At 32.8% G+C, this 24530-nt stretch overlaps 4 non-coding genes and 2 pseudogenes across 4 annotated transcripts; 4 read left to right on the top strand and 2 right to left on the bottom strand.

Annotated features, from left to right (window-relative positions):
* The first annotated feature begins 1018 nt into the window (after positions 1 to 1018).
* TRNAR-UCU lies at positions 1019 to 1090 on the top strand. The gene has a single exon. It is a non-coding gene; the product is annotated as a tRNA-Arg (tRNA).
* A 6284-nt stretch (positions 1091 to 7374) lies between these two features.
* On the bottom strand, positions 7375 to 15549 carry LOC113853120 (annotated as a pseudogene).
* Positions 15550 to 20021: 4472 nt separating this feature from the next.
* Positions 20022 to 20092, top strand: TRNAC-GCA. The gene has a single exon. It is a non-coding gene; the product is annotated as a tRNA-Cys (tRNA).
* A 638-nt stretch (positions 20093 to 20730) lies between these two features.
* The window catches only part of LOC113869385, an 8404-nt pseudogene continuing 4604 nt past the window's right edge, over positions 20731 to 24530 (top strand).
* TRNAD-GUC lies at positions 22747 to 22820 on the bottom strand. The gene has a single exon. It is a non-coding gene; the product is annotated as a tRNA-Asp (tRNA).
* TRNAT-GGU lies at positions 24069 to 24140 on the top strand. The gene has a single exon. It is a non-coding gene; the product is annotated as a tRNA-Thr (tRNA).

Here is a 24530-nt window from a genome sequence, read left to right as displayed (position 1 = left end):
CCATGGACCCTTTAATAGTTAAGGGATCCCCCGTTTGATTCATATCCCGATCAAAAACTTTATTTCTTACTTAAAGGGATCTAATCCTTTATACCTCTCAACGAACGATTTGCGGTATAATATACATTATCGTAATTTGTATACAAAAAGAATCCATTTTTTTTAAATTGACAAATTGAGTTCTAAAATTATGAAACATAAGTTTTTGGAATTGGATCAATAATCCGAATTTTTTGAGTATGCGTAAAGGATCCATGGAGAAAGATATAGAAAGCTTATTTCTAATCGTAACTAAATCTTTCATTTTTTTTGTATTGTAGAGATTGAAACAAAATAGCTGTTAAACGATTTTTTTAGTTTACTAGAGACATCAACATATTTTTTTAGCTCGACGGAAATTTTATTCTTTTCCTAAAGATTCTCTCAAATAGAAATAGAGAACGAAATAACTAGAAAAAACACACACACAGATTGTTATAATACTCCTATTCTATAGGGATCATCTAAAAAGCAAGGTGTTTCAAATGTATTTCTACAAAACAAAAAGGCTGACATAGATGTTATGGGTCAATTTTTTTTTTCATGTCTTCCATCTCTTAATTTCTTCCATAAAGGAGCCGAATGAAACAAAAGTTTCACGTTCGGCTTTGAATTAGAGACGTTAAATCATAATGATGAATCAACGTCGACTATAACCCCTAGCCTTCCAAGCTAACGATGCGGGTTCGATTCCCGCTACCCGCTTATATCCTATCTCTCTATTTATTCTATTCGAATCTATCTTTTTTCTATTCTAGAATGAATCTAAATTTCTTAGTGAATTTGTTAATTATTCATTTTTCTTTTTTAACTTAGTTTTCGTTATTTATATTCAATTGAATTTGATTATTTATTTATTATTCTATTTTTTTTTTATTCTATCTATCTATATCTATCTATAGATAGATAGATAGAATTCTTTTTTTCTTTAACCTTTTTTAAACTAAGGTTTAAAAAAAGGTTAAAGAAAAAAAGAGAAGCGTCCATTGTCTAATGGATAGGACAGAGGTCTTCTAAACCTTAGGTATAGGTTCAAATCCTATTGGACGCAAATAATTTGCCTATATATTTCCTTTTATTTCCGTATTTCTAAAAATAGAATATCTTGAATGATTTGAACTGAGCAAGAGCCACTAAAACTTTCTTTAGAAGAATAACTTATCTTATATATATATACAATTTATGCTTTATCCCTTTCTATATATAAATCTTTAATAATCATGAATTTCTTATTATTTTATTATTTATTTTATATTCGAATTAATATAATATTATTAATTATATTCAAATTAAAAGAAAAGATTTTAAAAGATAATAATTAGAAAATTGGTTAGTTATTAATCAATTTTTTTCTACTTGTTCTTGGAGTAAAAAGAGTTCCATCTGTTCTTGAATAACTTCCTTCAAAAGGGCTTCCGCTTCCCCAGTGAATGTCTTGGTAGAAGATATTATTTCTTTGAATTGGGGTTTATTCATTTTTAAGTAAGCACGTAACTCAACAAGAAATTTCCTTACCTGTCCAATTTCTAATGAATCAAGATAACCATTCGTTCCGGTATAAATAGTTATTATCTGTTCTTCTACAGTGAGAGGGGCTGATTGGGATTGTTTAAGCAACTCGCGCAATCGTTGACCTCTTGCCAATTGATTTTGAGTAGCTTTATCAAGATCAGACGCGAATTGTGCAAAAGCTTCTAATTCTGCGAATTGTGCCAATTCCAATTTTAATTTACCAGCTACTTGTTTCATGGCTTTAATTTGAGCCGCCGATCCAACTCTGGAAACGGAAATACCGACATTAATTGCCGGTCTGATTCCAGCATTGAATAAATCGGCGGATAAGAATATTTGGCCATCTGTAATAGAAATTACATTAGTAGGAATATAAGCTGAAACATCTCCCGATTGTGTTTCAACTATTGGTAAAGCAGTCATACTTCCTTCGCCTAGTTGAGAACTTGATTTAGCGGCTCTTTCCAAAAGACGCGAATGCAAATAAAAAACATCCCCTGGATAGGCTTCGCGACCTGGGGGTCTTCGTAATAGAAGAGACATTTGGCGATAAGCCTGTGCTTGTTTGGAGGGATCATCATAAATGATTAAAGTGTGACGTTCGCGGTACATAAAATATTCAGCCAGAGCTGCTCCTGTATAAGGGGCGAGGTATTGTAATGTAGCTGGAGAATCTGCTGTTTCAGCTACTATAATAGTGTATTCCATTGCTCCTCTTTCTTGTAAAGTAGTCACCACTTGAGCCACAGAAGATGCTTTTTGACCAACAGCTACATAAACACATATTACATTTTGTCCCTGTTGATTGAGAATTGTATCTGTAGCTACTGCTGTTTTACCCGTTTGTCTATCTCCAATAATTAATTCTCGTTGGCCACGACCTATGGGGATCATCGAATCAATAGCAATAAGTCCTGTTTGAAGAGGCTCATATACGGAACGTCTCGAAATAATACCGGGAGCGGGAGATTCGATTAATCGAGATTCCGAAGCTGAAATTTCTCCTCGACCGTCAATAGGTTTAGCCAAGGCATTTATAACACGACCCAAATAAGCCTCACTTACTGGTATCTGAGCAATTCTTCCTGTTGCTTTTACCGAACTTCCCTCTTGTATCATCAAACCATCACCCATTAATACAACACCAACATTTTTTGATTCCAAATTCAAAGCAATGCCTATAGTACCCTCTTCAAATTCCACTAATTCACCCGCCATTACTTCATCAAGACCATAAATACGAGCAATACCGTCGCCTACTTGAAGTACGGTACCAGTATTTACAATTTTTACTTCGGTATTATATTGCTCAATACGTTCACGGATAATTTTACTAATTTCATCTGCACGAATGGTTACCATGAATATTTCTTAATTTTTTTTTAGAAGAAAAAAATAATGCCTATACTCTATACTATAGTAGATATTATAGTAGAAGGACTAATCACTTATTTTTTTCTTTCATCGTCCCAAACATGCCAATATTAGCATTGACAGTACGTAAATGTAACTCGTTATTCAAGCAACTATTCAGAGTTTCAAGAGCTCCCTGTAAGGCTTGTTGTAAAACCCGTTGTCGGACTTGATTAATCACCCTTTGTTGTTCAAAATAAATGGTTTCATTTTTGTAATTTTCTAATTGTTCCAAAGTCGTATAAATTGAATTAATTAAATTTAATTTTTCTCGTTCTATCTCAGAATAGCCATTCACTCGAAACCGATCTGCTTCCGTTTCGACTTTCCTTAAGCGGGCCTGGGCTTTTTCCAGCTGTTGAACAGCTCTTTCCCGTAGTTCTTCTGAATTTCGAATAGTTCTTAAGATTCTCTGTTTTCGATTATCTAATAAATCATTTAATGAAAGTAGATTCTCTTTCCATTCATTTCAAAATGTCTATGATCTCTTCCCGAACCAAACATGAATCTTTCGATTCATTTGGCTCTCACACTCAATTACTTATGTTATGGGAAATTTTCTTATCTTTTTTTATGTAATGAGCCTATCCTCTCTTCTCTATTTATAAAAAAAAAGATTGAAAAAATATTTAAAACGATTACCAATACAAGACCAGAATATTCGGAGGACTCTTCTGACCAAAAAAATAATTGTCAGCAAAGTTGTTTTTTTTCTTCAAATCCAAAGAATTCTTATAAATTTATACATAGGTCATCGATTCCGCATTGTATAAATGGAGGGTGAAATTGAACGTTTTTACAATTTTTCACCGTAAAGAGGGTTCAAGCTGTTTTATCGACATGAGTGTTCTATATCGAAAAATTGTAAAAATTTTTTTGAAATCATTTCATTTCTGTATTAACATAGTGGTAGAAAGAGTACTACACTGCGTCTAGACTTCAAATTGTTTACTTTAACCATGGTAATAGTCCAAAATTTTGGGTTAATAGAGAATCAAAGTGGATTTACTAATGAATCGCGAAATGCTATGGTTCTTAAATATTTTTTTTTTTTCAAAAAATAAAATTTATTGAGAAGTAATTCGCGGGATTATGCACATTTTCTTAGTTATAACGAAAAAAAAAGTGCAATTGGTTGGATCCAATCTATTCTTTGAAATTAACAACTCGCACACACTCCCTTTCCAAAAAAAACCAATACACCTAGCACTACGCTTAGATTTATTGGATTTGTTGCTAAAATATCGGTATTAAACCCGAAACTTCCGGCGGATCGCCAGTAGCCCAAGTAAAGGAAAGAATCGGTTATATTTTTCATATGATCTCATCTCCTTTTATGGATAGACTAATTATCCTTCTACAATTCCTATTTTTTTATTTTTTAGTTATTTCTTTTTTATATGATATTTTTATTATATATAATAAAAATATCATTCTTTACTAAAAATTCATATTAATTATTAGTAATTATAAGTAATAATATGAATAGTAATAATATTCATTTAATAATAATAATATTCTATTAATACATATCTAAATATATATATCTATTTAGATATGTATATATTAATATATATATTATTTGAATTGATCAATCAATTGGAGGATTCCCTATAAGAATGATACTTAGTAGAATTCGATACCACTTCTTATGTCAATTACATAAATCTCTTATAGTTGTTTTTAACACTTTCGATAAATTTTATAAAACTAAAAAAGGGGGGCTAAAAAAGAGAAGGAAGAAGACAAATCAGAGTGAAATCTTAATATAATTCGACAAAGCAAGAACAGCAAAGCAAGTCCACGGAAAAAGGATATATATATTTATTTTTTTAAGATTAAACTAAACAAAAGGATTCGCAAATAAAAGCGCTAATGCTACAACCAATCCATAAATTGTTAAAGCTTCCATAAAAGCCAGACTAAGCAATAAAGTACCCCGTATTTTTCCCTCTGCCTCTGGTTGTCGCGCAATCCCTTCTACAGCTTGCCCTGCAGCAGTGCCTTGACCAACCCCAGGTCCAATAGAAGCAAGCCCGACGGCCAACCCAGCAGCAATAACGGAAGCGGCAGAAATCAGTGGATTCATGATAAGTTCCTCGCACCCCAAATAAAAAATAAATAATAATAAAGAAAAGAAATAGTTAATGATATAATCAACCAATAAATTATGACTTAATTACTCAATCACCAGGATTTATCCAGTTGAAATAATTAAGAATTCCGAATTGAAATAACAATAGTTATTGAACTATCCAAATTAGTTCGATATTCATTTTTTCTTTTCTATCCACGTAGTTTTTTTGTGAATCCATACAATTTTAGTTTTTATCTTACCCTAAATTTGGAACTCTTCTTTGAATTCTTCGTTCTTTTTTTTTTTGAATTTCTTACTATTCAATTCATAATTAGAGATGAAACGGAAGGACTTTGTTTTTTAAATCCCTATCGAAATTGACAGTAGTAGCAGGGCAATTTTAGATATATAATGTTAGTTTTTTTAGATATATAGTTAGTTCATATATAACTAGTTTATATATAATATCACATATACATGTATTTCTTCCATGCCGTAAACCAATTATTTGTGTTTTAGTTTCAATCAGATTCGAGAATCATTATTTGAAATCTAAAAAAAAAAAGAAGGAGTTGTTTTATAGTGATTGGATTATATATACCCAGTTTGACTTCCCCCACTCCTACTCTATTTTTTTTGAATCTTGGTTTTTTTTTGAAAATCCTTCTTTCATCCTTTTATTATTATCCGATATGGATATACAAAATCGAAATCAATTCGTTAGACTGAATTATTGCAGAGAAATATTGGAATTTGAGTGATAAAAATGTAATTCTTTTTTGAATTATCTTTTGGTCAATCGTTAAATTGAATGTGAATGAATGAAACGGGAATCTGTTCTAGTTCTATATAGCATATTTTTATCACATGTAAATATTATACTTTTCTAATATAGAATATCTAATATACTAATATATCTTAATCGAATTAGATATATATATCTAAATTCTATATATATAATCGAATCTAATATCTAATAATAGTAATAAATAATCTAATAATATATATAGAATAATATTTAATATGTTATAGTTATAATTGAATGAACAAAAAATGGAATGAACAAAACAAAATATAACAATACAAAAAAAAATATTCATTGGAGGAAAATCGAAATAGGTCAAACAAAAAGTCTTTTTAGGAAAACTAGGAAAAAGATCTTTTGGATGGATCTCTTTCCTAGTTTTTTTACAATTTTCTGGTAATCTTTTCTATTTTACTATTACATTAAATTGTATATTGATTTTATTTATACTTTATTGCATCTTTATTTTTTTTGGGGGGGGGGGGAGAATAACCCTTTTTCTTTATTATTATTCCAAATTTCTTTCTATTATATATGTTGTTCCCAAAATAGATTATCTTGAGCCGCAGTGTATGTGCGGTGGGCTAAACGAAAAAGACTTTTTTCGACAACTAGTCAATGATGGCCTTCCATGGATTCACCTATATAAGCCGCAGCTAAAGTAGCAAAAATAAGAGCTTGAATACCGCTTGTAAATAATCCAAGGAACATGACAGGTATAGGAACTACTAAAGGCACTAAAGAAACAAGAACAACAACTACTAATTCATCAGCTAATATATTTCCGAAAAGTCGAAAACTAAGCGATAAGGGTTTTGTGAAATCTTCTAAGATGTTAATCGGTAAAAGGATTGGAGTTGGTTGGATGTATTTACTAAAATAAGCTAATCCTTTTTTTGAAAGACCCGCATAGAAATATGCTACTGACGCAAGTAAAGCTAATGCAACGGTAGTATTTATATCATTTGTGGGCGCAGCTAACTCCCCGTGAGGTAACTGTATTATTTTCCAAGGCAAAAGAGCCCCTGACCAATTAGAAACAAAAATAAATAAAAACATAGTTCCAATAAATGGAACCCACGGACCATATTCGTCTCCAATCTGACTTTTGCTCACGTCTCGAATGAATTCAAGAACATATTCAAAAAAATTCTGACCAAAAGTGGGAATGGTTTGCAGATTTCGAACAACTAGAATGACTGAAACTAATAAGATAGCAATTACAACCCAAGAAGTAATAAGTACTTGGGCATGCACTTGGAAACCCCCTATTTGCCAATAGAAATGTTGACCCACTTCCACAGCAGATATATCGTATAATCTTTTTAATGTGTTGATGGAACATAATAAAACATTCATATTGTCCTGCCCTCTTAAAAGAAATTGAAATTGAAAGGGAATTATTTTAATTCAACCATCTCCTTTCCTTTTTGATTTGTCTACTTTCATTTTTGATTTTGAATACCGACTAATCACATAATATTTCCGTTTGTTCTTTTTATATTTTTCTCTTTCTTTTGTGCGATTTAGTAATAGTATAATAACCGATTTCATAAATCTATGAATCTCCCCAACCAAATCAAATAATTCATTTATCTTATTATTAATCAAAAATTTCGTATATAGCTAGAACGACCCTCACAAATTGCAAATATTAATTTGTTAAGAATTAATCGGATTGAGGCTATAGCATCATCATTAGCTGGAATCGAAATATCGGCGAGGTCCGGGTCACAATTTGTATCGATTAAACAAATCGTTGGAATTTCCAAAGTTATACATTCTCGAAGAGCCGTATATTCTTCTTGCTGATCGACGATTATTACAATATCGGGTAACCCCGTCATATATTTAATGCCACCAAGATATGTTTCCAAATGAGATAATTGTCTTTTCAATATAGCAGCATCTCTTTTTGGAAAACAGTTGAGTCTCCCCGTCTTTTGTTGCATTCTCAAGTCCCTGAACTTATGAAGTCTCGTTTCTGTAGTATACCAATTCGTTAACATACCGCCGAGCCATTTTTTATTAACATAATGACACCGAGCTCTTATTGCCGCCCGCGCTACTGAATCAGCTGCTTTTTTTTTGGTACCAACAATTAAGAATTGTTTTCCCTTACTTGCTGCGTCAAAAACTAAATCACAAGCTTCTGATAAAAACCGAGCAGTTCTAGTAAGATTTGTAATATGAATACCCTTACGCTTTGCAGATATATAAGGTTCCATTTTAGGATTCCATTTTCTAGTACCGTGGCCAAAATGAACTCCTGCTTCCATCATCTCTTCCAAAATTATGTTCCAATATCTTTTTGTCATTTATATTTATCCCCACACTTTTTTTTTTCAAAAAAAAAAAAAAATAGAAAAAAAAAGACCAGGTATCGTGAAATAGAAATAAAAAATTGTTCCGATGGAACCTTCTCTTCTACCGAAGATTGGCCATTGATACATGATTAGACCATTTTTTTCTATTTATTATTCTTTTTTTTTATTATCTTTCTTTTACTACCCCCAAAAATGATCGCATTTAGGGTAGGGGGATGAATCCGCTCTTAGGAATCATTAAATCTTAGATTGTTCTGATGTATCGCATAAATTCTTTGAAATGAAAAAAAAGAATTCTCTGTGGTGGAACAAAATATCTCTCATTTCGTCCTCGAATAAATTTTTCTTTTTTGATTCCAAGGTAATCTTGTTATGTTGCCTTGGCTTTGAACGGTGCATTATTCTTTTTAATCCGGTACCAACGGGTATCATTCCCCCTAAAACAACGTTCTCTTTCAGACCTTTCAACCAATCTATACGACCCCGGAGAGCGGCTTTTGCTAAAACTCTAGCAGTTTCTTGAAAACTTGCTTCAGATATAAAACTTTGAGTATTCAGAGATGTTTTTGTTATTCCCAATAATAGAGCTCGGTAGCAAGTTGCTTCTTCCAAGGCACGGCCCGCTCGTTCGGCTCGCAACAATCCAATTAGTTCGCCGGGTGAAAAAACATTAGACATTCCATTTTCTGAAACCAAGACTTTTGATGTTATTTGACGCACAATAATTTCTATATGTCTATTATGGATGTGAACTCCCTGGGATCGATAAACTTTTTGAATTTTATTAACCAAAGAAATACGACTTTGCGCTATAGTTAACTCGGCACCGATCAAGAATCCCCAAGGAATGCCGAGAATTCTTGTTATATATCCGTTCCAAGTGTCAACTCTCTTTTCTAGCTTCATCGATATTGAATCAATTGAACGCACTTCTAATACCTGTTCTACTTTTGGAAGACCTTGTGTTATATCACCAGATCTCGATTTTTCATATATAAATGTAACTAATATATCTCCTTCATAAAGTATTTCTCCATAATGTCCATGAACAGTTGCTCCTGGAGTTGCCAAATAAGGGTTAGCCGATCTTATTCCTACAGAATCCATTTGAATAGTTAGAACTTGACCCGATTTTAAGTGTGGTGCATTTTTCGTTTGCACTATACATACATTTTCACAAATAAATTGCCCAAGACTTATTATTGGAAACGTTTTTTCATAATAATTGTGATGGATAAAATGCCAATTCAAATAGAATGGATTTAAAACGATATTACTGCATCTATCAGGTTTATAAATTCTCTCATTTTCGTCCATTAAATAATATTTGAATACTTGAAGAGTTTCCTTTAATTTGTCAAGTTGCAAATTATTATTCATTAAGATCTGATTATGAGTTATTAAACGAAAAAATGAATAATAATTTGCAACTTGAAGGGCTATTCCTAAAGGACCAAACAAATTCTTAATTGGAATTATGGAATCTATTTGAATTTTTTGAATTCCTTCTTTTATCCCATTGTAATATTTTCTATCGTTGAATGGTCCTATTTGAAAACAATTAGATGATGACAAAATTATCAAAGATCGACATTTCTCATTTCTATTCAACAACATACGAATAGTTCCGTGATTTTGTCTAAGTGATTGTTGAATTTTTGCCTTCGAATAAATAGAAAAAAATGGATTGATAAAGGTCCGATCCGACTCATTATCTGAGATCAATCCTGAACTGGACGGATCATTTCTTTTTCTGATATATGAAATATGAGATTTCACTAAGTCAATTCTTAGGAAATCCCTAATCAAACCATTTGTACTTACTTGAACAAAAGAAGCGTGGGCATTTTCGATAGAAGAACTTGTTTTGTCTTGATCCCAATTCAAGACTAAACAAGTCCGAACTAATTGAATCCTTGTATTAGAAATTCCCGGAATTGATTTTCCATTTCCAGAAAGAATATAATTAATAACTTTAAGTTCCAGATCATTTCTTTCCTGGAACCTATCTTGGGGAAAAAGTTTTACTAAATGGATACCGTCCGCTATTTCATATAGAATTACGGGTCGAACCAAAACAAAATACTTTTTTTTGGTAATTGTGATCCATTGGACATAGATCCAATTTTTCATTTTTTTTGCTTCCTTTGAATTTTGTTTTACCGTTCCGGATGGTATCAAGATGGCACTGTGTCGGGATATCTTATCCATCTCTCCAGTAAAATAGATATCCCCGGAAAATATTTTTACTTCAATCTTTTTTTTTTTCTTCTCCATTTGGACCAATCCACCTACTCGACTTCTTATATTTAAAGTTATTGGTGTATCTACTCCAACGATACTATTGTTCCGTATCATTATGGAAGAAGATTCGGGTAAAATATGCACTTCCTCGGGAATGAAAAAAAATCGATCTACTTTGATTTGGTATTTTGGCTTAAATTCTTTAACTCCTTGATACTCAATTAAAAAATCCTCTTTTTTAAAAATGGAATTTATTCCTATAGTCCTATATTTTGTAATTCCTGAACTCTGCGTTCGGTATTGAGGATCATCGAAATAAGCAAGAATACTATTTCTACGAAAAATACCATTGATTGGTATTTCAATCGAGATACCGGAAGGGGACATTAGTTCTTTGTCTCGTTCTTGAATCGATTGGAATGGAAATGGAATGATGAATCTATTTCTTCGCCTCTTTGCTAATAAATCCGAAGTGTCATGGAAAATAGCAAGATGTGTAAAATGACAATAATCCATACATATGATTTGATTCAATATTGAATAATCAGGAATCCTTCCTTCTTTTTTACCAGAAAGATTGAAACTAAAGAATTTATGTCTTACTTGTTCATTACTTACTAAAAGGTTACAAATATTTCTTTCTCCAGTAGAAAGAGAATGAATGTTCATTTGATCTTGATCCTTGCGGAGTGAAAAAGAGACTGAACCGACCCTGTACGACTTTCCTGATAATATCCATAAATGACTTGTTTTTGGTAAGATATGGACATTACTATATCTAAATTCTGATGCATGGTATACATCGGTACTCCAATGCATTTCTCCTTCTGAGTCAGAATAAACATGTTTTCGAACCTTTTCCTTCAAATTCAAAGTGTATGTTCCCGCACGAATCTCAGCAATCACTTGTTCCGATTTTACATATTGATCATTTTGAACTAATAAAAAACTTTTTGGTGGAATAATCACATTATGTATAATATCGTCACTTTCAATAGTTACATACAAGTTTATAGAACATAGAAAAGCAGGATGCCCATGACGTGTACGTGTAGGATGAACCAAATCCTCATTGAATTTAATTTTTCCATTAGAAGGCGCTCGCACATGTTCCGCAGTACCCCCTGTGAATACTCCACCGGTATGAAAAGTTCTTAATGTTAGTTGAGTACCCGGTTCTCCAATAGATTGACCCGCAATAATACCTACAGCTTCTCCTAATTCCACTAAGTGGCCATGAGTAGGACTTTGGCCATAACATAATCGGCAGATCCAAGATGTATTCCTACAGGTAAAGGGGGTTCGAATAGATATTGGTTGTGTTTGAAAAGTTTTGAATCGATTGATAAGTCCAATTCCAATATCTTGATTTCTAACAGCAATGCATCGTGAACCTCTGTATATATCGTCTGCTAATACACGACCAATTAATGTTTGTATCAAAATTATTTCCGGCATCATTCCATTCTGGATATTCACCGAAATCCCTTGAATGGTACCGCAATCTGTTCGACGTACAACAATGTGTTGAACCACTTCAACAAGTCTGCGTGTAAGATATCCAGCATCCGATGTTCGTACAGCAGTATCTACAACCCCTTTACGGGCTCCGTAGCAAGAAATGATATATTCTGTTAAAGACAGTCCTTCGCGTAAATTGCTTTGAATAGGTAAATCAATCATTTGCCCTTGTGGATCCGACATTAATCCTCTCATACCTACTAATTGGTGTACTTGAGATGCATTTCCTCTAGCTCCTGAAAAAGACATTATATGGACTGGATTCAAGGGGTCGGTCATCCTAAAATTAGGATTCATTTCTTGTCTCAAATATTCACTAGTAGCATACCATATCTCAATGGATTGTCGTAATTTTTCTACCGCATGTACATTCCCATAATGATGATGTTTTTCCAAAATAAAAATTTGTTGTTCAGCATCTTGAACTAGCCATCCTTTAGAAGGTATTGTTAAAAGATCATCAATTCCTAATGAAATGGATGTAGCCGTAGCTTGACGGAATCCCAGAGTCTTTACTTGATCCAGGATGTGTGATGTATATGCCATTCCGAAGTGGTTTATTAATCTGCTAATAAGTCGTTTAATGGCAGTTCCACCTATCACTTTATTGTGAAAGACTAGATTGGCTCGTTCTGCCATAAGTACCTCCATATTCCACTCAGTGGGATTCGGTTCGACAATGGATTTGAGTCAATGATTGGAAAACTTCCTTTTCTTTATCTTGATTCGCGTAGAAATTTTAAAACTATGATCCTAGTTGAACCACGGAGACCTGAATTCCACACTGGTAGCATAAATTTACTTATCTTACATATCAACCATCTATATGATTAGATATACTGTATGAATAGGTCCGGCAAAAACCTTGTATAGCTTCTTCAATTTCTCGATAAAAAGAAATATGACCAACAGTGGTTCGAATGTATATACAACGAATTTCTTTTTTTGTACTTCTTACTACTAGATAATGCCCATAAATTTCATGATAGGTACCCAAAGATTCGTAGTGAACTTCGATAGGAACTTCTCTTGACGAAATAATGCGTTGATCTAATCGCCATCGGAACCACAAAGGACTATCGAAATCTATTCTTTTCTGTTGATAAGCTCCAATTGCATCATAGGAATTACAAAAAAAAGGTTCTTTTTTTTTCGTATACTTATAGTTATTATCTCGAATTCTTTCATTTTTCGAATTTCTGCAATTACACGGATTATACCTATTTGAACAAATACCTCGACGATTCCCGCTCGTTAATACGTAAAGCCCAATAAGTATATCTTGAGTTGGTACGGAAATGGGATCCCCAATAGCTGGAGATAAGAGGTTCATATGAGAAAACATAAGTAAACGAGCTTCTGCTTGAGCCTCCAAAGATAAAGGCACATGAATAGCCATTTGATCCCCATCAAAGTCTGCATTGAATCCCTTACAAACTAATGGATGTAAACAAATAGCACGCCCTTCTACTAAAATGGGTTGGAATGCCTGTATGCCTAATCTATGCAGAGTAGGGGCTCTATTCAGCAATACGGGATGCCCCCGCATAACTTCTTGAAGTATTTCCCATACAATCGGTTCTTTTTCCCGAATTTTACTCTTAGCAATTCCTATGTTCGAAGCAAAATGTTTTCGAATTAGACCACGAATTAGAAATGTCTGGAAAAGTTCTATTGCTATTTCGCGAGGTAATCCACATCGATGTAATGAAAGTGATGGACCTACGACAATGACAGAACGTCCCGAATAATCAACCCGTTTGCCAAGCAGAGTCTCGCGAAATCTTCCCTCTTTGCCCTCAATTATATCGGAAAATGATTTGTAAACCTTATTATGACCGTCCTTCATTGGTTGTCCGCGGATTCCATTATCAAGAAGTGTATCCACGGCTTCTTGTACCAATTTTTCCTGACACATTACTAATTCTCCTGGTGTAGATCTACTTGTTGTTAATAGATCGATAAGAGTATTATTCCGATAGATAACTCTTCTATAGAGTTCATTAATATCCGAGCTCATTAGCTTACCCCCATCTATTTGAATAATGGGTCTCAATTCGGGAGGAAGAACTGGTAAGAGACATAAAACCATCCATTCTGGTTCTATATTTGTTCGGATAAAATGTTTAGCTAATTCTATGCGTCGAACCAAAAAATTCTTTCTTCTTCCAACTTTTCGATCTTCCCATTCATTTTCATTGTCCATGGATCCCTCTTCTCCTAATTCTTTCCATTCTATCAACGAAGAATCAATAAGAATTCTCAAATCCAGATCGGCTAATTGTTCTCGGATAGCACCCGCTCCACTTGAAATTTCTCGATTTCGAAATATATCGAAACCTTGGGTAGAAAAAAAAATAGGTATGCTGTGTTTCCAGGATTGTATTTCATATTCGAATGGACCTCGTAATCGTAAGAAAGTGGGTTTTTTAACTACGGGCCTAGCAAACGAAAAATTTGGATAGGATCCAATCCAATAGGATCTCCCCCTTTCAAAATCGGACGTGAAGGTTTCCTCTCATCCGGCTCAAGTAGTTATACCAAATAAAGATAAAGCAAAGGGTTTCCACTTTCAAATTCTATAAAACCCCTAATCTAAAATAAAAGGTTTACTCTTTACTCAAGTTCTCAATAAAGACTAATCAACATTTCATTGATGCATTCTTTTTCTTTTTTTATATTTTCTGAATTATTTATCCAATTCTCAATTACGACAGAAAAGAAATGAAATGTAAAATTCTTGAGTAGTCTATCCCCCTTCGAATGGGGAATCCCCTAAAATGGAATCATTCATTAAAGGGAGTATCCTGGAATTCATAAGGGATTTCCTTGTCTATGTATCATTCCATTTGATCTTTTAGGTCCAGACGTCACCTCGACGGTTATGCTATGATGTCCTTAAGCCTATATGCGATAGATAGGCTTCTGCAACCATGATATATTTGCTTATTAGAACATAATTTCAGTTCTTTCTAAAAAAGATGGAATAGTGAATTCCACAAAAAAAGTATTTCTTTTTCTTTCACGAGATACGTGCAGCTAGAAATTCATATTTATTTGTTACTGAATCGACCATAGACCAATTCCCTTTTATTTGGGAGTATTCAATACATCCATAATTCTGAGCTTCATATTACTCATTTCAAGAGACATGTCAGATTTAGGGCATCCCAATTCAATTGAATGGAATGACAGTTTCTCATTCGGAATCTGTACAATAGGAATTTTGATCAAATCACACATCGCAGTATACTAGACCCTCTAATTCTTTAAGAGGTTTATCTAAAAGATTCGCGATATAACTAGGAAGCCGTTTCAAATACCACACATGAGTTACTAGGCATGCCAGTTTTATATAGCCCATTTGATATCTACGTATCCGAGAATCAATAAATTCTACTCCGCATTGTTCACAAAATTTGGGATCGTCCTTTTTATCTCTGATTACTCGATAATTTCCACAAGCACAAATCCCACTTTTTATAGGCCCAAAAATTCTTTCACAAAATAATCCATCTTTTTCAGGCTTATTGGTTTTGTAATGAAAAGTATAGGGTTTTTTTACCTCCCCAACTATCTCTCCATTAGGTAGGATTTTTTTTGCCCAAGCACTTATTTGTTGAGGAGAAACTGATCCAATTCGGAGTTGTTGATGTTTATACTGATCAATCATAGAATAAAAATTCTGATTCAGTTCAATTAAGCTTCCTTCCTATAAATCCGGAAGTTCTTCTCAGATACAAGGAAATGATTCAGTTCCATAACCAAAGATCGTAGTTCTCGAACGAGCAATCGAAAAGATTCTGGAGCATCCGTAGGTTTAGGTATTGTTCCTCCAATGATCGTAGTACCGAGTACTTCTTGGCGAGCTTTAATATGATCCGATTTATAAGTAAGCATCTCTTGTAACATATGAGCAACACCAAATCCCTCCAGGGCCCAAACTTCCATTTCGCCTACCCGTTGTCCTCCCCGTTTGGCCCTTCCTCTAAGGGGTTGTTGCGTAACAAGTGCATAATGTCCACTGGAACGTCCATGTATTTTATCATCAACTTGATGAATTAATTTCAAGATATAAGGCTTTCCCATTAGAACAGGCTTTTTAAAAGAATTCCCTGTTCTTCCATCAAATATTCTGCTTTTTCCCGGATCCTCGGGTTCAAATATCCATGGATTCGATGTTTGTTTACTGGCTTCATATAATTCAGAAAACACTAGTTTTCTCGAAGCCTCTTGTTCATATCTTTCATCAAAAGGTGCTATTCGATAATGTCTATCTAGCATACTTCCCGCTAACCCGAGTGAGGATTCAAATATCTGTCCTACATTCATTCGTGAAGGTACCCCTAATGGATTGAAGACCATATCAACGGATCTTCCGTCTTGCAAATAAGGCATATCCTGTCTAGACAAAATCTTTGAAACGATACCCTTATTTCCATGTCTCCCGGCCACTTTATCGCCTACTTTAATTTCACGTTTCTGTAATATATATATACCAATCATTTCTGGATTATAACTGGAACCCCCTTTTTTTTGGATCCATCTCACATCAATAACTCGACCCCTACCGCCTATAGGTAGTTTTAGACAAGTTTCCTTTGAGGTGGATACCTGAATGCCAAGTATAGCTCGTAATAATCTATCTTCCGGGGAATACGAGGATTCTTTCGCCATTTGAGGCGTTAATTTACCCACTAAAATATCGCCCGTTTCGACCCAAGATCCCAGGATCACAATTCCATTTTTGTCTAAATTTCGGAGTAAATGGGCTTCTAGGTGCGGAATTTGATTAGTGATTCTTTCAGAACCCTGGCTTGTCATATGAGTCTGAATTTCATATTTCCGTATGTGAAAAGAAGTAAAAATATCTTCATAGACCAAACGCTCACTAATGAGTACAGCATCCTCAGAATTGTAACCTTCCCATGGCATATAAGCTACAAATACGTTTTTTCCCAAAGCGAGTTCGCCACCAACTGTAGAGGCACCATCCGCTAAAATTTGTCCCCTTTTTATGTATTTACCTTGCTGAACCTGGGGTTTTTGATGCATGCAAGTATTTTTGTTGGAACGTTGATATATAGTTAATGGAATGCTTAGAGTAACCCCATTTCCAACAAAAATGATCTTGTCAGTATCGGGATAAATGACGTTTCCCTCGTATTCGGCTATAGCGGAAACCCCAGAATCTAAAGCAACTTGGCGTTCCAATCCAGTTCCAACAATGCATTTTTCGGACCGAGAAAGCGGAACTGCTTGACGTTGCATATTAGAACTCATTAAAGCTCGATTCGCATCATTATGCTCGATAAAAGGAATGAGGGAAGCTCCAATAGAAAAATATTGGAAGGGAAAAATACCTCGAAGATGAACCTGTTCCCATGCAATAGTAAGAAATTCTTGACGGTATCGAGCTGGAACAATCTGTTCTTCCTGAATATCTCGATTTAGTGCCAAAGAATTTCCTGTTGTTACCATATAGTATTCATCTCTATTTGGTGATAAATAAAACATGCGTATTCTTTTGGATCTCTCAGAGATTTCATAAAATGGACTTTCTATAGACCCCCAACTACCAATCCTCGCATGAATTGCGAGGGATCCAATAAGTCCAACATTGATTCCTTCAGATGTGTCAATTGGACAAATACGTCCATAGTGACTAGGATGGATATCTCGTATCCGAAAACTAGCAGTTCGCCCTGTCAATCCTCCAGGGCCCAAATAACTCAATTTTCTCCCATGAACTATTTGGGTCAATGGATTGGTTTGATCTAAAACTTGAGATAATGGATGTAATCCAAAAAAGGATTCATAAGTAGTTGTTAATGGAGTTGAAGTCACCAAATTCTGAGGAGTCGGTATCAATTTATGTCTAATTGCTCCACATATAGTTCCTCTAACCATATTTTCTAAACGAACCAGGGCCAATCCAAATTGATCTTGTAATAGATCTGCTACAGAACGAATACGTTTATTTTTCAAATGATTTATATCGTCAAGTGTACCCATTCCAAATTTCATTCCAATCAAATGATCCGTAGCTGTCAATATATCTCGCGGTAACAAAAATGTATTGTTCTGAGGTATATCAAGATTCAGCTTTTGGTTCATATTTCGTCGACCAATCCTTCCTAATTCACATCTTTGTTGAAAAAATTTTTTTTGTAATTCTTTACATAAAGATTCAGAAAATACTGGATCTCCACCTACACAAGCAAATTGTCGATAAAACTCCAAAATGGCATTTTCTTTTGACCCGATTTTTTTTTTCTCCTTATCATTCAAGAAAGACACGAAAATTTCAGGATAACAAACATTCCCTAGAATTTCGTTTAAATTCGAACCCATAGCTGATGATAGAACTAGAATAGATATTTTCTGTTTTCTACTCACACGAGCCCATATCCTTGCTTTTCTATCAATCTCTAATTCTAATCTCCCCCCCCAATCTGATATTATGGTGCCAGTATAGACCGAAATTCCGTTATGATCCAATTCTGATCGGTAATAGATACCAGGGCTTTGCAATATTTGATTGATTACAATTCTGTATATTCCATTTACTATAAAAGTTCCCAGGGAATTCATTAGAGGAATGTTTCCAATAAAAATAGTTTGTTCTTGTATGTCCCTACTGCTTTTCCAAATTAATCCTGCGGATACATATAATTCAGAGGAATATGTAAGCGATTCATATACGGCATCTTTTTCGTTTATCAAGGGTTCTAACAATTGATATTTTTCCACAAATAATTGAAATTCCATTTCTTGATCTGTATCCTCAATTTTTGGAAACTTAAAAAGTCCTTCTGTTAACCCCCGATCAATGAACCTACAAAATCCTTCAAATTGTATCTGATTCAACCCGGGTAGTGCAGACAGTCCCTCATTTCCAACCTCAAGCATTTTCAATTTCCCCGTGAATTTTATAGAAAAATATCCCACGATTTGCTGTCATTCTTTCTCAAATCACATGAATAGATTTAGCAAAAATGGAATTTCTGTTCTTTTTCTTTTTACTGAATTACATGAAATTTTACCTAACCCTGTGTATGAAATACCTATTATGAAAAGAAGAATAAATAAAATATGATTTTATACTCAACTATGAATTTGCAACAAAACAAACAGATAGAATCGAAATTCGAATATAAATAGAAAAATGGAAACGAATTGAATAATTCCACTTTCATTTTCGGGTTTTTTAAGGCATATCAAAAAAAAAAAAAATAGATTCCATTTATACCATTATTCTGATATTACATATTCCAATTTGATTTGATACCCGAAAAAAATCAATTCGGGATTTGCTCTGCTCGCTGAGATAAAGATCTAATCGAATAATCAGAAACAATATAGAATTGATTTTTTTAGCACTTAACCTTTTTAATTGTTTAAAAAAGAATTTGAATTCGCAGAAAAGAGAGAAATTTTTACCTATTTTTTTTAGAATAGGAGAATACGATTAGAGTGTGTAATAAGGCTTGTATTTATTAAACATACGTAGATCTAACTCCAACTCTATCTATCTATCTATAGATAGATAGATATCTTTATTACTTTATTGCACGTTCGGGAAAGCACATGACATGTCATGTTCATTTTTTATTTTCTATTCAATCTATAAAAAGGGGGAAGCACGAGAATTTCTTGAAAATTCCCTATAGTATATATATTATATATGGATAAGATATCCAATTAGATAATATTTGTGTAACAATGAAAATTTATGTTCTAGGGTTTACATATATTGACAGTTGCTGTTATAATTGAAATAGGGAAAGTTTTTTTTTCAAAAAAGATTGATTGGTTATGTATCAATTTCGATTTTCTTATCTCATTAAGAAAAAAAAACATCTTAGATCCAAATTTTCAAGAATCGTTCAGAAATTTATAGTTAACGGTTGCGATTTGTCCCGAGATTTTTTTCTTTTTTTTTTAAGAATGGGATCAAAGAAAACCAAATTTAAAATACAAGCATAAAAAAAAGAAGTATAGAATCCTCCTTTTTTGGGGAAAGTGGGAATTCTCATATATTCATATATATATATATATTAGTTTTTTCGATTTTAGTTTTGGCGGCATGGCCGAGTGGTAAGGCGGGGGACTGCAAATCCTTTTTCCCCAGTTCAAATCCGGGTGTCGCCTGATCGACAAGAGATTTGAAATAGTGTATTACGTTTTTTTGATAGAAATTTTTTTTTCCAGCAGAAGCAAGCGGAGGAAAAGGACTCTTGAAACTTGTTTTATTCTAAATTCTAAGGTTTGTTCCAAAAAATGCTGTAAATCTTTTCGTCTCGGATTGAAGGAAAGATTCCAGTAGTGAAAAGGAATCGATAAATGTTGAAATAATAGTCGTTTCAATCCACTACTATTGTAGTGTCCGTCTACTGACTGGGTCTTGAATTAGATTGGATAAGGATAGGTCGGACAGGGAATCTAATTCCATTTTTAGTTGGAGAAGGGGCGGAAGAAAAACCTTGCATACAGACTGATGTAAAGTATATGAGTGCTTCCGCATTTATTCAATATTAGTTAGATTAGTTAGATTGAATAGCTAATTGGCTTTTTTTTTATTTAATTTATATATTTTATTTATTTAATTTATATATATATATAAGTATATATATAAATATAAATAGTTTTTTGTTGATTTAAATAGTTCTATTTTAATAAATATATATATTAATATTTAATATATATTTATTAAAATTTCAAATTTTTTTTGATTCTATTTGATTCGAATGGAAATAGAATCAAATAGAAAATCTTTCTTTTCGGTAACCTCTAGTCAAAGAATTAAATAGGCAGGCTATCCTCCGATTATTTTAGAGAACGAATCAGGAGACGCTAAGGATTAGATCGAATGGAAATAAGAGTATGAGTATGCAAAGTAATCTGTCTTTTTTCTATTTTTTTTTTTACTTAATGAAATTACTTAATGAAATAGGGGGGATAAAATCCAGGTCTTATTATTCCTACCTGTTAATAACATTCATTCTCTTAAAACTTCCAAGGATGTTTCTGGATATTTTGTTTATACTTAATGTTTTCCGATTTTACTAAAAATCATATAAGAATTTGTTAGATGTTTTAATAGAATTTTTCGTCAATGGTGTTAGCCCAGAATCCTTTTTTGACTTTGTACCAGCAATTTCACTATTATTATAGTATTCTTATTCTATATTAGAATAGTATTCTTATTATAATATTATTAGTTAATAATACAAAAGAAAAATAAATACAAGAGAAATATTTGTGAACAATAAAAAAATGATTCCTTTTTATAGAGATAGGAGACAAAATTTACATGGATATAGTAAGTCTTGCATGGGCTGCTTTAATGGTAGTTTTTTCATTTTCCCTTTCCCTCGTAGTATGGGGAAGAAGTGGACTATAAGTATACTAATAATTGAGTTAAGGGATCAAAGTATCCATTTTATTTTATAGCTGGGTTTTGAAATTTTGGAACTATATGAATTCAATTTTGGAACTATATGAATTATAGTATTTAATTCATACTAATTAATTGAATTCAAATATAAAATATATCTGTATTTCGAAGTTCTATTGTAGTCTAGTAGTGTAATGTATTCTATGGATAATATAGAAATCCAAAATACTCTTTCAATCAAACAAATATTTGAATAATTCCATATTCGTGTTTTGAAAATAATTGAAAAAAAAAAGGAATACAAAATAATAGGAAATTGTCTCCTATTCCGAATTTTTCCTAGGATTTCCATTTCGATGAACCGACTCTTACCAAGATTATATATGGAAAATGAGGAACCGTGTAACCCCCATTCCTACTTTTTTTTAATATGATACCGGGATTGTAAAAAGAATCTGAAATCCACAAATAGTAATCGGAAGAATAAGAGTTGCTTTTTAATTATTTCAGATTGATTGGAATCAATACAAATCAAATAGATGAAACAAAGAAAAAAAATTGGGACGCTATGTTATGTATATTACATATATTTACATATATGTAATTGAAATTATATATATGAAGATACATATTGGAGATTGATTTATATTAAACCCTATTTTTTTTTAGAGAGTAAAACTTGAATATATTACAATAATAGTCTAGTAGAAAGAAATAGATTTGATTTCTTTCTACTAGACTATCTGGATTTCATAGAATTCTGCTGATTGTAGTCCGATCATTTCATTTAAGACTAAGACTCCAAATTGAAATCTTTTTTTTTTTCATTTTTTTTCAATCAATGATTGCATAGACAAGAATTAAGAAAGTCATGTTTAAGTGAAATTATTCACTTTGACTTACCGTTTTTACGTAAATTATAAGTAAAAAGGCAGTAGGAACTAGAATGAACAATGCAGTAGCAATAAATGCGAGAATATTTACTTCCATAATCTCTATGTTTTATTTCTCTTCAATTTCCAATAAAAAATTCGGGATTTAATCCCATAGAGATGATAAATCTTTCGTCGGTAAATTCAATGGTATAAAATTTTAATGATGTCAAATCGTATCAATATCATGAATAACAATATCTGAATTATCAAATCGATTCATCGTCGAGAATTAAATAGTATAACATAGGAAAATCTTTTATCCATACCAAATTTAAAATTTAGATTTCTGATGCAATCCAAAATTCCTTTTCCTTTTTTATTCTTTCTTTTTTAGTTTAATGTAAGGTAAAGGTTCTGACGAAAAAAGAAAAAAACAAGAGGGATCCCTATTAGGAATGAGATTTTGTTTGTTATTTTTATTCCCTTTCACACACAAGATGAATGGATGTCTTTTTTATTGGATTTGTATCCATCGGGACTGACGGGGCTCGAACCCGCAGCTTCCGCCTTGACAGGGCGGTGCTCTGACCAATTGAACTACAATCCCAGGGAAAAAAGCGTACAGCATACAGATTCTTACGGTTTCATTCAAACCTTTTTTCTATTTTAGATTCGAACCATTGTGCTGTAACTGAAAGAGGCGGACTATAGTATATATTGATATCCATATAGATATGCACTTTAGTGAGATTGACACGGATTACTCGTAATCCGTTCGTTATTGCCAAGTCAATTGAAAAATGAATCAATGAAAAGAGAAAAGAGTCTTTTTTTTTTAATCTTTTCCTAAGACTTTCTACTTACAAACCCTGATATGAATCAGGATTACTAGCAACATCCGAATTTGTAGAAAAAATATGTAATACGGAAAAAAACAATATCGCTAGAGATGTTTCCTATTTTGATTCTTCCGTATCAGAGCAGATCAGTCATTTCTGGAGAACAACAAATGGGTGTTATGCCATTTCATGGTGGATCGGCAAATTCTTGGGCCGAGCTGGATTTGAACCAGCGTAGACATATTGCCAACGAATTTACAGTCCGTCCCCATTAACCGCTCGGGCATCGACCCAGGAACAGGAAGAATCCATTTCAATCTTTATTGATAATCCATGATTAACTGCCTTTCGTAGTACCCTACCCCCAGGGGAAGTCGAATCCCCGCTGCCTCCTTGAAAGAGAGATGTCCTGAACCACTAGACGATGGGGGCATACTTGCCCGACCGTCATTATACTACGTTCATAGTATGAACAGTTTTTTGAAATTGTCAATATAATGAAATGATATGATTCGATCAAAAAAAAGGATTTTTCCATCTTTCAGAATTCCATAGAATTTTTGGATTTATCATTTAGATTTCGAAATTTTTTATTCCAATCGTGAATTAAAAAAAAAATAGAAAAAAAGATAAGTAATGCGAAAGAAAGGAAAAGAAAGATAAGATACTTTTCGGGAATGATTAGTTTGGTGGAAAGGACGAGGGGTTAAAACTTCATTTCTTTCATTCTCATTCATTGTTAAAATTAAGCCGGTAAATAAAAAAACGATAATCAATATGGAAATCAGATAAGTAATAAGGATAGGGATCAACAAGTTATTGAATTTTTTTTTTAACTTGACTCTATTTACTAAGTAAATCCAATTTTTTGTTCCTTGATGAGTCGTTATGCGAATCAAATATATATACTTATGTACATATATTCTAATCCCATCTATATAATAAGTATATGCAGTAACAAATGGATGTACTAGTCATATTGACTAGTTTCTTATTTAGTAATGAAATCAAACGGAGCCCTTTTAACTCAGTGGTAGAGTAACGCCATGGTAAGGCGTAAGTCATCGGTTCAAATCCGATAAGGGGCTTTTTACTTTTTTTTTCAGAGAACACCAGCAATAATATTCATAGTTTAAGGAAGAATAGGGATATTGTTGATATTTGTAATAAGTTTCTATTTGTAATAAAAAAACTACGGAATCGTAGGATTTCATTATAAAATGGAATTATGAATTCTAATTAGAATTTTAAGAGGTTATCCTTATTATTCTAATGAATTCGAATATAGTAAAGTAATTCTAGTTAGAAAGTGAAACATTATTCTTTTCAAAAAAAAAAGGAAAGATTATCAAAAAAGTAAGTGGACCTAACCCATTGAATCATAACTATATCTACTATTCTGATATTCAAATTTGATGGATCTGTCGATATTTCCGATTAAATCTTCTTATTCCTATGGGTTCTATAGGGAATAAATT

The sequence above is a fragment of the Abrus precatorius genome, unplaced genomic scaffold (genome assembly GCF_003935025.1).
Source record: "Abrus precatorius isolate BTA unplaced genomic scaffold, Abrus_2018 Scaffold0, whole genome shotgun sequence".
In the NCBI taxonomy this organism is placed as follows: Eukaryota; Viridiplantae; Streptophyta; class Magnoliopsida; order Fabales; family Fabaceae; genus Abrus; species Abrus precatorius.
Note: the sequence above shows the minus strand (reverse complement) of the source record. Positions and strands in the feature narration are given on the sequence as shown.